The sequence below is a fragment of the Panthera pardus genome, unplaced genomic scaffold (assembly GCF_024362965.1).
Source record: "Panthera pardus isolate Hobbes unplaced genomic scaffold, ASM2436296v1 HiC_scaffold_18, whole genome shotgun sequence".
Classification (NCBI taxonomy): domain Eukaryota; kingdom Metazoa; phylum Chordata; class Mammalia; order Carnivora; family Felidae; genus Panthera; species Panthera pardus.
In genome coordinates this window covers 15,077,706-15,094,126 of record NW_026526743.1, presented here as the reverse complement: position 1 = coordinate 15,094,126, position 16,421 = coordinate 15,077,706, and the positions used below count along the sequence as shown (strand labels likewise).

At 56.0% G+C, this 16,421-nt stretch overlaps 1 protein-coding gene across 6 annotated transcripts in view; it reads left to right on the top strand.

Moving 5' to 3' along the window:
• Positions 1–16,421, top strand: part of PAK4 (p21 (RAC1) activated kinase 4) — a 44,769-nt gene that overhangs the window by 13,586 nt on the left and 14,762 nt on the right. Inside the window, exons 1-2 of one of the 6 annotated variants that reach the window (XM_053905965.1) lie at positions 11,776–11,978; positions 12,431–12,494. The exons of 4 other annotated variants lie outside the window; for them this stretch is intronic. The gene's annotated coding sequence lies outside the window, so the exon portion shown is untranslated. Of the gene's footprint in view, positions 1–11,775; positions 11,979–12,430; positions 12,495–16,421 lie in introns of those variants that run through there. One more of the 6 variants, XM_053905962.1, reaches the window with a different exon arrangement.

Sequence of the window (16,421 nt, the reverse complement as noted above, 5' to 3'; positions counted from 1 at the left end):
CACAATACTGTTGTCACAGGAAAAAAAGAGCTGGTAGTTCGTTAACATCCTCACATTTCTCCAATTGTCTTATCATCCTTTTTTTCAATTTGTTCATTTGATTTGGAATCCAGACAAGGTCTGTGCTTTGCATTTGGTTGACAGGCCCCTTAAGGCGTCTGTCGTCTGTGGGACCTCTCGTGTCAGCGCTTTTGTGTGCTTGCTGTTTGCATTGTGTATCTATCAAAGACCCTAGTGCTTTGTCCCCTCGAGTTTTCCACAGTCTGGACCCAGCCGATGAATCCTTGTGTCTCTTAACGTGTTCCTCTGTCCCTTGTGCCTCCTGTAAATTGGGACTTAGGTCTAGAGGCTTGTTTATATTTAGGTTCTGTTTCTTTCCCAGGTGGTACTATATGTATGAACATCAGGTCAACATTAGTGCCTAGGGGGCGCCTGGCTGGCTCAGTTGGTTAGGCATCCGACTTCGGCTCAGGTCATGATCTCACGGTTCTTGGGTTCGAGCCCCGCATCAGACTCTGTGCTGACAGCTCAGAGCCTGGAGCCTGCTTTGGATTCTGTGTCTCCCTTTCTTTCTTCCCCTACCCCACTCACACTCTGTCTCTCTCGAAATGAATACATGTTAAAAAAAAAAAAAACTTAAAAAAAAAAAAAAGATAAAATAAAGTAAGTTTCATTAAATTTTAAAAATTGAGTGGATCGAAAGAAAAATTCTTCCATTGCTCCCAATCAGACTGGTATCCGGATACAGCAGAGTGGGGTGGGGCGGGGGTACCTGAGGACAGAGGCTCGGGAACTGCTGGGGCCTGGGCAAAGCGCTGTGTGTCAGCCACCAGCCTCCACGAACTGTCTGTCGTCAAGAGCGCATGGCTTCGGGTTCCTGCTTTGCCAGGACCCCTAGGCCCCCAGCTGAGAGCCATCCCCATCCCCCAGCCCCATCCTTGAGTCACCCCCTAGCTGGCCACTAGCTGGCCTGGTGGTCATTTAGGCACAGAGCTGCTCTCCTGGCCTGGCTCTGCCCTTGGCCAGCGGGGCCAGCCTGGGAAGCTGTCCCATCCTCCACCCGCTTCCTCGGGGACACGATGGGGACCACTCCTCCCCAGGAGGGCTGTGGTCAGGACTCAGCCAGGCGGAGACCGTGCAGAAAAGGGTGTGATGGGAGCTACTTTTCTTCCACAGTCCGCGCGGGCTTCCTTGACCTCAACTGTACCACTGCCCCCACCGCTCCCGGCCACGCTGGCCTCCTCGCACATCCTGGCGTGTCTCAGGCGGGCTTCGGTCCGGGGGCCTTTGTGGTGGCCATCCCCTCTACCCTGGGTTGCCTCGTGGCTTCCTCCCTGCCCTCTGGTCCAGCTCCAGTGCCACCCGCCTCGGAGACCTCCCTGACTGTGCTCCCTGTCGTCGCCCCCTTGTTACGTCCTTTTTCGTTTACATGTGTATTGTCTTATCTCCCCCACTGGAACTTAAGCTCTGGGAAGGAGGGACTGTCTTCTTTACTGCTGTGTCCCCAGTGCCTAAAACCGTGTCTGGCGCTCACTGTGTGCGCAATAATTACCGGGCGCATGAAACGAGAGGATGAACACGGTTACGCGAGCAGACTTTGGCCTGCGTCAGACCTACCACGGACTCCTGGCTCTGATACACGCTGTGTGACCTTGGGCTGGCACCTCCCCTCTCTGAGCCTCACTTTCCTCCTCTGCAGTGTGGGGTATTAACAGCACCCTGCCCACCGCCTCGTTTTGGGCCAGCAGGGCGCCCGAACGGAATGCTTCTCAGCTGGCCTCGCTGCCGTCTTGTGTCTCCAGCATAGGGCACTGATGAGCCCGTAAAGTGTCCTCCAGGGGGACACTTCACTAAATCTTAACTCTGTCCTTCTACTCTGTATGACTGGCTGTTGGTGCCCCAGGGTAGGGCAGGGCAGGGACACATTCCCTTGGCCAGAAGGGCTCACTCACTGAAGAGTGATGCACATGGGACACGGGAGCGTCCAGGGTACGGGGACCCCGGCCGTGGCAGCATCCAAGGGCTCCAGGGCTGGCTGCTTGCAGGCCTGTGCCTTCCTTGAAGGAAACAGGCCAAGAGCTGCAAGGGGCCAAGGAGGACTGTTGTGATTATGATAGCAGTTTACAGCTTGTGTGTGTGTGTGTGTGTGTTGAGGGATAGAGAGAGCTCAAGAGAGGGAGGTTGTCTGAAGGTACAGGTGCATATAGAGGAAGCTTCCAGCTGTCGGAATTGCCGTCCCTGGTGTTTGCCACACGGGAGTGTAAAATAGGACATGTGTAGAGAAAAAGTACATCACCCCCTGTTCAGTTTCATGAATGATTCTAAGGTGTACCCCCATCTAACGACCACCCAGATCTGGAAGGTAGGTGTCACCAGCTTTGTCAAAGAAATCCAACCGTCTTTTTTTCCTTTTACTTTAAAAAAAATGTTTTTTAATGTTTATTTATTTTTGAGAGAGAGAGACAGAGACAGAGTGTGAGTGGGGTGGGGCAGAGAGAGAGGGAGACACGGAATCCCAAGCGGGCTCCAGGCTCTGAGCTGTCAGCACAGAGCCCCATGCGGGGCTCGAGCTCACGGACTGTGAGATCATGACCTGAGCCGAAGTCGGACGCTTCACCAACAGAGCCACCCGGGTGCCCCTTTTCTTCCTTTTAATTGTTGCTTCTATTTTTGTGAATTTTGAGAGCTATCAGATGCCCCAAGAGGACAGGGAATCACCTGACGGCCCCCCTTAGTCCCTCTTGCCCAGCTGAGAGGAGAGACACCCTGGCCCTGGGGAAAGCCCTCTGTGCCCACCTGCTGGTATTCAGGCCTCACCGTGGTCCCTTGGTGCCTCCCTACACAGTCTCCCATGTTGCTCCGCAGCTTTTAAAGCGGAGTGTAATGACACCAGACCGCCAGCTCTCGGCTGTAATTTGCTCTCAGTATTTTGCTCTCGAGGTTTCTCTAGGTGGACAAATGAAGTCCTGTGCCAATAGGAATGTTCCCCAGTGCGGGTCGGAGCTGCCTCCCCCGCCCCCACAGTTGCCAGATGAAAGCAGCCCAGCCCTGGGGGAGCCTCGGGAGGGCATGGGGGGGGGGGGGGCGGTGGTTTGAAACCTCAAGTGACATCGGCATTTTCTGTCCATGGAGGGCACTGCTGGCTTCCCAGGTCACCACATGGGACTCAGTCACAGGCCCTTGACATGTAAGGGGTCTTCACTGAGCACCTGTAAGAGATAAAGGAACTCTGGTATCATCCGGGGTCTGTTTGTCCCACTACAGAGGAACCGATTGCAGGCTGAGGGCCAGACGGTCTCTTCTCTTGCCTGCCCCCTGTGCCCCTCTGCTTCCCCTGGTAGCCAGGCTCATCCAGCCTTTCCGGAGAGGCCCTCGGGGGTGGAGATGACTATCAAAGGCTCTGAATGCGTTCCCCGGCTCTGCCGCCGCCTATTGGCTGGGTGACCTTTGGCATGCGGCGACTTCCCTCTGTTGGCCTCAGTTTCCCCATTTATAAAATGGGACTGTATAAAGATTATTTCATCCACGGAAAGCACTCAAAAGAGACTGGCACGGAGAATCCTTGTACTGAGTGCGAGCTGTGTTATTGTCCTCACTGCCACTCACTCATTGATTTTGTAGATATTCCCTGAGTGCCGCTGTGCCTCCTGCTCTGTTCTGGCTGACGCCGGGGAAAGGCTGGTGGCCGGTCAGCCCATGGTCTTTCCTCATGGAACTTGTGCTCTAGTGGTGGAGACGGACAGCACCAGTCGGTGACAGCCAGAATGACCGTGGAGCACAGATCACTGCCTTGGCTGTGGAGGAGGAAGCCCAGAGAACTGGGCTTAGGAAATCAGGGAAGCCTTCTTGGAAGAGGAGAATTCTGAGCTGAAGGCTAAAAGAGGCACAAGAGTTAGTATGCGGAATGGTGTTCCAAGGAGAGTGAATCGCATGTTCAAAAGCTAAAAGGTGGGCAAGGGTCTCTGGCATTTTAAATAAATTATTAATATATGTATATATTTTTAAAATAATATACAAAAATATATAAATATATAATATATATAACATAATATATTAATATATTAATTATATAATATAATATAAATATGTATAAAATATATAAAAATATATATATTTTAAATTATTTTTATATATATATATATATTTCAAACGTTTATTTATTTATTTTTGAGGAAGAGGTAGAGAGCAAGCAGGGGAGGGGCAGAGAGAGAGGGAGAGAGAATCCCAAGCAGCCTCTGTAATGACTGAGCCACCCAGGTTCCCCTCAAGTATTAATATTTTTGACTAAGCTTTTATCTCGAGATAACCGTGGATTCACTGGCAGATGCAAGAAATAACACAGAGAAGGCCCCTGTTTCCCCAGAGGTAACATCTTGCAAACACTATAGTTAGTACAAGACCACGACCAGGATAATGACATTGATACAGTCAAGAGACAGAACATTCCATCACAAGGTTCCTTCCTGATGCCTTTTTATAGCCACATGCCCTCCCTGGCACGTCCCTAACTCCTGACAGTCACTCATCTGTCCGTTCCCCATTATTATAATCCTGCATTTCAAAAATGGGATGTACTGTGAAACAATTTTCACAGCCCTGATGTAAAGAACTGTAACAATAAGGAGAATTTAAAATATAAAATAAAGCAAAAAAGCTTACAGTTTCAAAAAGAAAAGAATGTTACGTAAGTGGAATCCTACTGTATGTAACCTTTTGGTTGGCTTTTTTTTTTTTAACTCAGCCTAATTCTTTGGAGAGTTCCCCAGGTTGTTGTGTGTATCGACAGTTGGTTCCTGGAGCGCCTGGGTGGTTCATTCGGTTAAGTGTCTGACTTGGGCTCAGGAAATGAACCCACGGTTTGTGAGTTGGAGCCCCACGTTGGGCTCTTCGCTGACAGTGCGGAGCCTGCTTGGGATTCTCTTTCTTTCTCTCTGCCCTTCCCCCACTCGTGGACACTTGTTCTCTCTCTTTCTCTCTCTCAAAATAAATAAACATTAAAAAATAGAATAGGTATTTTTTAAAAAATAGTTGGTTCCCTTTTCTTGCTGATGAGTGTCCCATGGTATGGACGTACCACAGGTTATCCTTTCACCCATGGAAGGACCCTCTGGGTTGTTTTCATTTTGGCGGCTATTACAAATAAAGCCGCCATAAACAGTTGCATACAGGTTTTCGTGTGAACGTAAATTTTTGTTTCTCTGGGGTAAATACCCAGAAGTGCACTTGCTGGGCAGTATGGCCAGTTGCACATCTAAAGAAATTGCCAAAAAAAAAGAAAAGAAAGAAATCACCAAACCGTGTACCATTTTACGTTCCCCCCAGCAGTGTGCGAATGATCGTTTCTCTGCATCTGCACCCGCATTTGGTGTTGCCGCTGTTTTCGATTTTCGCCGCTCTGTTAGGCATGTGAACGGTAACTCATTGTGGTTTTAATTTGCGTCTGTCGCCACACATCCTTTCATGTGCTGACTGCTGTCTCTACACCGTCTTTGGTAAAATGTCTCTTCGTGTCTTCTGCCCATTTTCTCCGGGGGTTGCTTGGTTTTTTTACTGTTGAATTTGGGGAGTTCTTCTAGAGACTAGTCCTTGGTCAGATGGGTGGCTTGTAAAACTTGTCTCCCAATCGGTAGATTGTCCCCCCCCTCTTGTGGACTTCTGCAGAGCAAAAGTTTATAATTTTGATGAGGTCTGCTTTATTAATTTTTCCTTTTATGGGTCTTTTCATATCCAGTCTAACATTTGTGCCTAGCCTTAGATCCTGAAGGTTGGTTTGGTCAGTTGGTTTCTGAAAGTTTTGTGGTTTTATATTTGAGTCTGTGATCCATTATAAGTTAACGTGGGTGCAAAGGGCGGGGTTGAAGATCAGGGTTCATGATTCCAGCACCGTTTACGGGAAATGCCCTTTTCTCCCTTGAGTTGCTTGTGCTTTTTGGGGGGCCAGAAGTAAGTCACCACGGCGAGATCCTACTTCGCGCCTCCCAGGATAAATGTTACCAATAAAGGGAAAATAAGTATTGGCAAGGATGTGGAGAAGCCGGGAGCCCTCACGCATCACCGATGGGAATGTAACACAGAGCAGCCGCCGTGGAAAACAGTCTGGTAGTTTTTCAAACGGTTAAACATAGAACCATCACGTAACCTGGCAGTTCTACTCCTTACGTATATACCCAGAAGAGTTGAAAGCAGAGGCTTGAATAGATATTTGTCCATCAGTGTGCGTAGTTGGATTGTTCACGATAGCTAGAAGGTAGAGGGAACCCAAGTGGCTATCAACGGATGAATGGATACACAAAATATGATGTGTATATATACAACACAGTGAGTTATTTTTCAGCCACAAAAATGAGTGACATTTTGAAAAATGCTCCCACGTAGATGGACCTCGAAAACATTATGCGTAGCGTAAGAAGCCAGACATAGGAGAAGTGTTGTAAGATCCCACTTAAAGGAGACGCCCAGAATAGGCAAGTTCCCGGAGAGAGTAGAACAGAGCCTCCCAGGGCCTGGGAGGCAGGAGGGAATGGGGGCTGCTGTCATGGCTACAGGGTTTTTGCTGGGGATGACGAAAACATTTTGGGTGTAGACGGTGGTGATGGTTTCACAACACTGCGGAGATACTTAATGCTTCACAAATGGTTGAAATGGTAAATATTGTGTATATTTTACCACAAAGAAGGAAAAGCCAGTGTTTGTTTATTTTAAGTAGTATATTTATTGATTTTGAGAGAGAACATGCGTGTGCCCGCAGGAAGGGGCGGAGAGAGAATCCCAAGCAGGCTCCTCACTGTCAGCACAGAGCCCGACGTGGGGTTCGCCCTCACCAACCGCGAGATCGTGACTTGAGCTGACATTGGGAGTCGGACGCTTAAGCGACAGAGCCACTCAGGCGCCCTGCAAAATGAGTTTTTTAAACACCAGTGTGTATATTTGCGCGGGTCTGTTTGCGGGTCCTCGCTCCGGCTCGCTGACCCGTGTGTGTTTATCCGCACTGATTACTGCGGCTTTGTGAGTGGGCCTTCACATCAGGGGGAGTGAGGCCTCCACTTTCCTCTGTTCCAGAATTCTTGGGCCTGGGGCCTGTCGCTTTTGGAGTTCCTCTCAGGCCCCCTTGTGTGGAAGGTGGCACTGTGGTTTACCCAACTTCCGAGACCCCCTTGACGCCTGCCTCGTCCTCAGCCCCTGTATCTGACTCCTCAAGTATCGCCCCGGCCTGTCCCCCTCTCTCTGCGTCCCGCTGTCCCGGCTGCCTTCATCAGTTGCCTGGACCGATGCTGTGTCTTGTCACTTGTCCCCCACACCCACTCAAGCCACCTCGATCTCGTCCTCCGCAGACAGGACAGCCAGAGTTCTCTCTGGCAAGGACAGGCCCCTCGCCAGCACCCACCCGGCTCCCCCTGGCTCGCCTGTGGCCTGGCTGCTGCCCCTCTCTGGCCTTGCTCCGCCGCATTCTCGTCCCTCCAACCAGCCTGGCTCAGCTGGAATTTCACATTTCATGTGTCTGATCCTTGATCAGGGGCCCCAGCGGGCAGGGACCAGGCTGCACCCCCGCCCCAGCCCTGGTGACACAGGGCAGACGTGGATTGGATTTCTCTTGACAGAAACCCTGAACGTGGGCAGGAGTTTGCACCCGCGACTGGGGGGAAAGGGAAGGTGAGGATATGAGCCCAGAGAGGCTGGGAGAGCCTGGGGAACCCTGGAGAGGGGGTGGCTTTAGCCGTGCGTGCCCGCTAGCGTTTCGGCAGGAAAGGGACATAGATTGGATTTACAGAGGTCTCCCTGGGCCCGTGGAAAATAGGCAAAGGCTTGGTGGAGACACTCGGCGGGAAAGGAGTCTGATGGCTTTCAGACTACGATGGGGTGTGCATCCTAAGTAGAAAATGCAAATGAAAAGTAGGCCGAGAGGGGCCAGACCTCCCCTATCTGACAGGCAAGGAGCGAAGAGAGCGAGACAGCACCCTGGGCTGGGAGGCCGAGGGGCTGTGGGGGGTGGGGAGCGCTCACGTGGGCGGCTTGGCGGTGATGGTCCTTGTCCAGCGAGCCCACTTGTCAGCACGTGGCCCACAGACATGCTGGCACACCCATGAAGTGACATCTGCACACGGGCGTCGTTTTGCCACACCATTTGTAAGAGCAGAAGGCTGGAAACCACCTACCTGGCCCCGTGGGGACTGGCTCGGGCATCCCGGTCCTTCCGCGCAACAGCTCAAGTGCACGCAGTGCTTTGCAACGATCGAGGCCTGGAAAATCACCTAAGACACGTAAAGACTATGTATATAATGTATGTATATTATACATACATAAACCCACACACGGATACATATATACACATATGTACTTGTGTCTAACATCGTAATTTTATTTATTTAAAAAAATTTTTTTAATGTTTATTTTGAGAGAGAGAGAGAGAGAGAGAGAGACAGCACAAGTGGGGGAGGGGCAGAGAGAGGGAGACAGAATCAGAAACAAGCTCCAGGCTCTGAGCTGTCAGCACAGCCTACGTGGGGCTCGACTTGGGAACAGCAGATCCTGACCCGAGCCAAAGTCAGACCTTTAACTGACTGAGCCGCCCAGGCGCCCCGGTAACATAATTTGAAATCGTTCGCCTGCAAGCCGAGGAGGGTATCAGGCACGAATGTGTAGCGTAACCAGTTACTGTGAAGGGGAAACCCACCTAGCGCCCCCGCCCCAGGAGAAGCAGCAGCTGGCGCCAGCCCCCCAGGACCCCCTCTCAGGCCCTCCCTGCCCCAGAGGCAGCCCCTCCCCTGACTTCGGAGACAGTCACCGCCCGGTGCTTCTCCTTGGGTTTCGCCGCCTCTGTCGTCATCCTTAAACAGCGTATTTCATTGTGTCTAGTTTTGAGCTCTTTCTAAACCAAGTCACGGGACGCATTGTTTTGCGGTTTGCTCCTTCGCTTTCGACTGTCCATTCACAGGTAGCTGTGGCTCATTTCTTCTCACTGCTGCGTACCACCCCGTGGAGCCAGCACATCCCAGATCGTCATCCGTCTCTGGGGGACAAGCGCGTGCGTCGCTCCCAGTCTCTCTAGCTGATTCCGACTGTGCTGTGGGAACTTACCCGTGTGCGTCCCTGAGGCCAGCAGTCCGCTGGCCGGGAGAGCTCCGTACATGCCCGGGAGAGCGCTTTCTAGGTGTCGAGGGAATGTGCCCGGGAGAGCACGTGCTAGGTCCCCAGGGTGTGTCTTCACCTCCGCTGGGTGCTGCTGAGCTCCTCCCCCAGGCCGCCTGGGTGCTGCTGAGCTCCTCCCCCAGGCCGCCGGGAGTGCAGAGGACCCAACGCACGTTTTTGAGAAAAGCAAGGTCGGGAGAGTATGCGTGGTGGGCTGCCATTTCTGTTTTGCTTTTGTTTTTCAAACGGTGTGCGAGCACGTGTGCGCACACGCGTGCACACGCGCGCGCTTGTGTAGGCTCTCTCAGGAAAAAGAAAAGAAACTGCGTAGAGGTTACCTCTGGGGCTGAGCTGGGGCCGCCCGGGAGGGCGCCGGCCTGTCACTGTTTACCCTTTGGTGCCACTGGCTTTTGAACCCTGGGCCTGTGTCCTATAGAGCCAGAAAGAAGGAAAGGGAAGAAAGGGGATGGATGAAGCCCAGATGTGACGGAAGGTGATGAATTTTGCATGGGTTTATTGGTTTAGTCTGTACTTGGGGGTTATGTACACAGAGCCGTATAACAATCTGTTCCGGTGTGAGATGATCCGGGAGCCGCCTCTCCTTGCCCCTGAAGCCTGTTCCCAGGAGGACCCCTTGTTTCCAGTGTGGCTTCTGGGGAAAGCGTGCTCCCTCCCTCTCCCCCCATCCCTTCCCTTGGGACCTAGTTTCCCTTGGCTGGCCAGAACTGCCCAATCCAGCCAGCCAGCCAGCCGGCCCAAACCTGCCTGTCCGGTCTGGGAAGGTCTGGGGGCCCACCCACTTGGCTCCTCTCTGGGCGGCTGCCTGACAGGTGCCCCACCCCATATAGGAGGGCGTGGCCTGGGATCTAGGACTTCTGGGGTCTCCTAGACCTGCCCTGCTGTGGCCCCCCCATGCCGGACCCAACCTGGGCCTGACTGGGAGCCCCTGGCTTGGTGGGTGGGTGGTAGACAGGAGGGAAGGTGGGGTTTCCAGGACCTCGGAGCCGGTGCGGTCCTCCTGGTCCCAGTGATAAAGTCCTCGGGGAGTTGGCCACTGTGAGTCGTCTCTGTAGAGGCGCCAGAGCAGGAGAGTGGGAAGGACACAGGCTTCTCTGTCCACCTGCCCGCCTGGGCCACTTGCTCGCTGTTCTCACGGGCTTACCATCGACTGGGCACCTGTCCTAGGCCACCTGTGAGAACCTGAGAACCTGGTCTCCGCCGCTCACGGGACCCCGCCCCCGTGGGGAAGCAGTCCCACTCGACGTCAGTCCCTGGAGCAGGGAGTTTTGTCTAGTTTGTTCGCGCTGAATTGCCAGGGCCTCCAACAGGCCGGCCTGGCAGGTGCCGGGAGCTCCGGAAATGTGTGAACGAATGAGGGAGACCGACATGGCAGAGACAGCGTGGCCTGGAGGAGTCGGCACCAGGATGGAGTCTGGAGGAGGTACCAGACCCAGCCCAGTGTCAAGGAGGGCTTCCTGGAGAAGAAGGTGTCTGAGGCAGGGCCGGAAATGTGGATGGGGACACAGCAGGCAGCCCCACCGTCTTGCCCCCCAAGTCCCCTGTCAGGGAGAAGACAGACAGACACAAAAAACACATTTTATGCAGTGCGCTCTGACCTGGGCCGGCCAAGGCTTTGTAGAGGAAGTAAGATCTGGAAGGGGAGGGAAGAGGGAGGCAGAGGTGGGGCGGGGTGTGCACACACCTTCTAGGTTTCCCCTCTCTAAACATCTTTCTCCTGTGTGGAATGGGGGTTCAGGGCAAGCCAGCCTCATGCTCAGGACAGCTGGTGAAGGGCACAGAGGCCTGTCCGGGAAGCCTGGTGCCCGATCTCCCTGCTGGGTGCCTGGGGCAAGTGTTTCAACCTCTCTGGGCCTCAGTTTCCTCCATTGTAAAAGGACCCTGGTAAAGTACCTCTCCCTTTTAGGGCAGTGGTGAGTGTGTTGTAGGTGCCGAGAGCGGGCCCAGCCCAGAGTCAGTTCTTGGAGAGTCGGGCCCCTCACTTTCAGAAGGTGAGTTGCATCCTGGAAGACGGGAGCCAGCGGGGCGTGAGGAGGCCCCAGCCCTCCCCGCCTTTCTCCCTCCACATGTCCACCATTCAGGCCCACCAGTCCCACTTTTGCGCCTAGAGATGTCCATGTCAGGGGTCCGCCGTGACCTTCCCTGCATCTAATGAGAGAGTGGGGTACAGCAGGAGAGGCCCCCTTCGCGGCCCCTCTCGGAGCTCTTGCCGGAACCACGAGGTGGCCGGTGGGGGCAGAGACAGCAAGCTCTGGATCTCCAGCCGCCCCTCCGCATCAGAGGGGCCCCCCACCCTGACCAGCGCCCCCCTCCCCCAGCCCGGGCTGTCATCTCAAACCTGGCTGCCTGGCCAGCCACTCTCAGGTGCTCAGCCCCATGCTGTGTGGCCACTGCTTCCCTGGCCCCTGGCACCAAGCCTGGCATGGGGGTGTGGGGTGCCAGCGGGGAACTACCCCGTTGAAGCAAAGGGCTGGGGCTTGGGTCCCCCGTTGCTGTGTCCTGCCCAGGTCCTCCCTCTGCCGGGGCAGTTGTGGCCACGTGGCCCCGGCTTTCCAGGCTCGGCCCCTCCTTCCCTCTGTTCCTCCCTCCTCCCTCCTCCCTCCCCCCTCCGTGGACCGGAGCCACTGCCAAGCTCGACTCCTGCCAGGGCGGGCCTCGGCACCACCCGCTGCCAGAGAGGCTGGGGTGCAGAGCCAGCCAGCTCTCTTTGGTGGGCACCTGCGTCGTGGGCCAGGGAACCCCTTGATCCCCGTTCACTGCTCTGCCGGCTGGAAGCCTGTCTGCTGGCCTGCCCCAGTGAGGGTGGCCCGGGACAAGGGAAGAGGATGGTGGAGGTGAGCCGACCCTGGCCTCGGGCAGCAGGGGAGGAAAGGGGAGGACCACATGGGGCGTGGGAGGGCAGTCCTACCGCCTGGCGACCAGAGCCACCCGGGCCAGGGTAACACGTGCTCAAGGGCTCACACCGATCCGGGGCCAGGGGCGAGGTGGCCGTGTTTCCACGTGCTCAGAGGCAGGTGTCTGTCTCCTGGGGCTTCCTGCGTGCCTCAGCGCAGGCCCCTGAGCACCTCTGTGGGGGCACATTCCTGGGGCCTGCTTTCGTGGGGGTGGTCCTGAGGGGCTGTGCCCCGCTGGCTCACCCCGGATGACCCTGGGGTTGGCCATGGGTGTGCCTGGGTCTGGTGTGGGGTCTCATTACCTTCTGTGTGTGGAGCTAGGGTTGTGTGGGTCTCGGGGTCTAACTCTGTCTCGGGGAGTGTTCCTGAGTATGTGTCTGGGTCCTTTCTAGGTAAATCCGGCAGTTGTGGACCATCTGGGATTGTGTATATGCGCGCGGGTGCCTGTGTTTTAAGGTGGGTGGCTGGTCTGTATGGTGTATCTCGTTGGCATGTGTTGTGGGTCTCTTTCGGGAGTCTGTGCATCTCGGCGGGGAGTGGGGGGTGGTCTCTGTACTCTGTGTGGAGAGGCAGCTGCGGGGCTGCCGATTATCCTGGCCCTTCCATTCTGGTTCCTCCGGGCCAGACCCTTCTTCATGGCCGCTTCTCCCACTCGGAGCTTGGCCACTCGCTGCTGGGGCCTATATTCCGGAGGCGGGAACTAAGGCTCAGGGTGGAACGTCCTTTCCTGCTCCGAGGCTCCTATACGGCTGCTGTCACCAAGATGCGGTGGGGCAGCTTCATGTACTTCAGTGTCTAGGGCTCCTGTGTGTGTGTGTGTGTGTGTGTGTGTGTGTGTGTGTGTGTGTAGGGGGGAGTTGTTTGGTGGGGGGAGGAGGGGGGCTCCAGACGCTCTTTCCTGCCTGTGACCCCCTCCCTCCTTCCTGCCCTCCCTCAGGGGAAGAATGAATGAAGTCGAATCGGATTTTCCTGGTCCCTGGGGGCTCATCCACACTTTCAGGCTTGTTGTGGCCTCTGTCCCCACCCTGGGCACCTCTGGGGGTGCCCTTTGTGTCTGTGTCCTGTTGTGCCTGGTGGGGGGTGCGGGGCACCGGGCCCGGGGCTGCCGGAGGAGCCGCCTGGCCTCCTTGGGGCTCTGGGCACCTGCCCGGCCCAGTTGGGCACAGGAAATACTGTCTCTTCATTCAGTCCCGCTCTGAGCTGTGCCCCACCCTGTGTTGGGCAGGGCTGGGGACCCAGAGGGGCTGAGATGGCCCCAGGCCCTGCCCTCTCGGAGGGCTCCTGGTGCAGCGGGAGAGGCAGACCCGTCGTCGGACAGTGCAGCCCGTTCTGCTCCCCATCCGGGCCCTGCAGAAAGCCAGGCAACAGAGACAGGCTGGCACCCCTGTGCTGGCCAGGAGACGGCTGTGCCCGGCCTCCTCTTTCATTTATTTGTTCCCAGCAGCAGGTTCACCCGTAGCGAGGACCCGCTTGGTGGTGGGTCCTGTTCTAAATGCTTTTCACGCGTCGCCTTATTCCGTCATCCAAAAAGTACCAGGAGACAGGGACTGTCGTCATCCCTGGTTTGCGGATGAGACCCAGAGAGGTTGAATCACTTGTGCAGGGGCGCACAGCTTGGGAGTGGTGGAGCCGGTGACAGAGCTTGGGTGGCTCACTCCTAACCACCCACCGCCTCCCGAGTCCTTGCCTGACACTGTCTGCACAGAGGCCGGGTTGGGGGGGGGCAGGGCTGCTCCTCACTCCCCAGACTTTCCCAGGCCAGGGGGACCCCAGGATCTGTGTCATCTCATGGGATTTCACCCGTTATGGGGACCAATGGGTTTCCTGCGGCATCTGTCACTGTATGACCTGCCTCTTGCCTGTCGCCAAAATAGGCTGTCACTTCACGTTTGGAGCCTCGGCAGCACAGCGTGGCTGGGGTGGGCCTCCCTGGGGTGGGCAGGGCCCCGGGATAGGAGCGCGGTGGGCGCCCCTTGTGGTGTTTGGAACACGCACCAGCTTCTTCGCAAAGAGCCGGATTTGGTCTCCAAAGCCCGGACCAACTCCTGCTGGAGCCTCAAGGTCGGACTTGCAGGTGGTGTGAGGCAGGGATCGGGGACTGATGTCCACTCTCCGCCTCCACCAGCCTCGCCTGTCCCCCCTCAGGGTCTGGACGCATCACTTGGGCAATGGCATCCCTCCTTTGCTCCACAAATACTTGTTGAGTGCCTACTGCTCCGGATGCCAAGCCTACAGCAAGAATGAGACAGAGACCCCTGCTCTCAGGGAGAGGGAGCCTCTACTGGGGGGAGAGGAGGAGGAGGGGACCAACAGTCCACATGTACACGAGGTCAGGTACTAATAAATGCCACAGAGGAGGATAAAGCAGGGGTGCAAACTTTGTCAGGGGTCAAGAAAGACCTTTCTAATGAGGTTTTATTTGCACGGAGACCCAAATGTCAGGAAAGGGTGAGCCACGCAGCTCCGGGCAGAGGGAAGCATAGGTGCCAAGGCCCTGAGGCTGGAACACGCTTGAGGTGTCTGAGACAAAAATGCAGGAGGCGAGCGCAGTTGTAGTGAAGAGAGTGGGAGGGATGAGGTCCTGAGGTTGAAAGAGCCCAACTGGTCTGGGGCTTGGTAAGTCCCAGCGGGGAGTTTTATCCAAGGGGGAGGCCTGGGGAGAGCCATTGGTTTACCGTTGCTTCTGGTTCCCTCCTAACCAAGGCAGCCTTTCTGATCTTGGTTCTGGTTATCGGCATAGAGTTGTCTCTGCTGTCGTTCTTGTCCCATAAACCTCTGGGGTCCTTTGTCTGGAGCAAAGGCCTTGGCTGGAGCTTGGGACGCAGGGAAGCAGGAGGCAGAGGGGGTGGTGACCTTCTCTGTGGGTCAGAGTGGGCACTTTTGTGACCTGGTGCTGGGCAGCCCTGGGCAGTGACTTCCCCTCTCTGGACCTCAGCGTTTTGGTTTGGGAAGGAGAAAGGAAGAGGAACTGTGCGGAGGGCTCGCTGTGGCCTGTCTGCACGCCTGGTGCCGCACGCCTGGTGCGGGCCTGGGCCAGAGTCGGCACCAAAGCATGCGCCCGTCCCCTCCATCCACTCGGCCACCAAGAAGGAACAGCCCACGCTAGGTGCTGGGACCGAGCCGTAATCAACTGAAACGTGGGTCCCGCCTGTGCCGAGCCACTGACTTAGTGGGAGACAATAGGCACACTCATGACTGTGTAACTTGTTGGGTGATGTGAAGGGCCGGGAGAGGGTAGGCGGAATGTGCCAGGCACCGGGGGTGCGGCGATGGGCAAGACTGGACCAAGCCCCCGCCCCCGTGGCGCGCTTGCCGCAGCCAGTACGGAAAGTGGTGTCGGTCCTCAGGAAGTCCCGTCATCGCGACCATTACCACACGCCTGGAGCCTGCCCGCTTCTCCCTCCTGAGCCCCCACGTGGGCCTGCCCACCCCTGTCTTCCGCTGGACCGTCACGTCCTGCACCTCCCCGGGCTCCCCGCTCCCAGTCTGTGCCCCACACGTGGCCATGGGGAGCCTGTGGACGTGAGTCAGGCCACGTCCCTTCCCTGCTCAGAGCCCTCGTGTGGCTCTGCCTCACTCCAGGGAAAGGACAGAGTGATCCCCGTGGCCCACGAGTCCCTACATGATCTGCCCCCACCGCCTGCCCCGCCACTTGGCCTCCTCTGCTCTGACCACACCTGGGGACATTTGTCCTGACTCTTCCCTCTGTGCTGCCCTGCCCAGTGCTCTTCCTCCGGGTATCCCAATGATTCCCTCTCCGCTCCCCTGTCAGGTCGCTGCTCAAGTGTCCCCTTCCCAGCCACGCCCCCCCCAATCACTTCATTGAAAATTCCAACCTCTCCTGACCCTCAACACTGTCCTGACCCTTCCTTTGTGTGTGTCCTCAGCGCTTACCATCTCACTTACTAGACGTTTTTCTGATTCAGCTCATTTATCGACAGTCTCCTTTCCCCTAGACCGTGAGCTCTGCACGGGCAGGGAGGCTTCTGGCCGTCCTGACCACCGCTAGGAGCCCCGGCCCTAGCCTGGCAGAGATCAGCCCTCAGTAGCTATCGACGGTGGGTGGGTGCAGGAGCGTGATGGGGTCCTTTGTGGGTAGAGTAGGTCTTGTCAGGCCCAGAGCTCGTGGCAGGGTCTGGAGTCAAGGTCCCTGAGGATTCCTTGGAGGAACTCAGCTCGGGGCGGGAGACTGGGAGAGAGATTTGGACTGGGGAGGGCAGGGTGCTGTACAGGTGGGCACCCAAGAGCTGAGCACAGGTATGGAGGTGGGAAGGGTGGGGGATTAAGGGAGGCAGTGAGGATTCTGCTGGAGGCCGGGAAAGGAGGCCGGACTCTCCTTCCATTGTCAGAACACAGCCAGGGGAGATGGGGTAAACTGAGGTG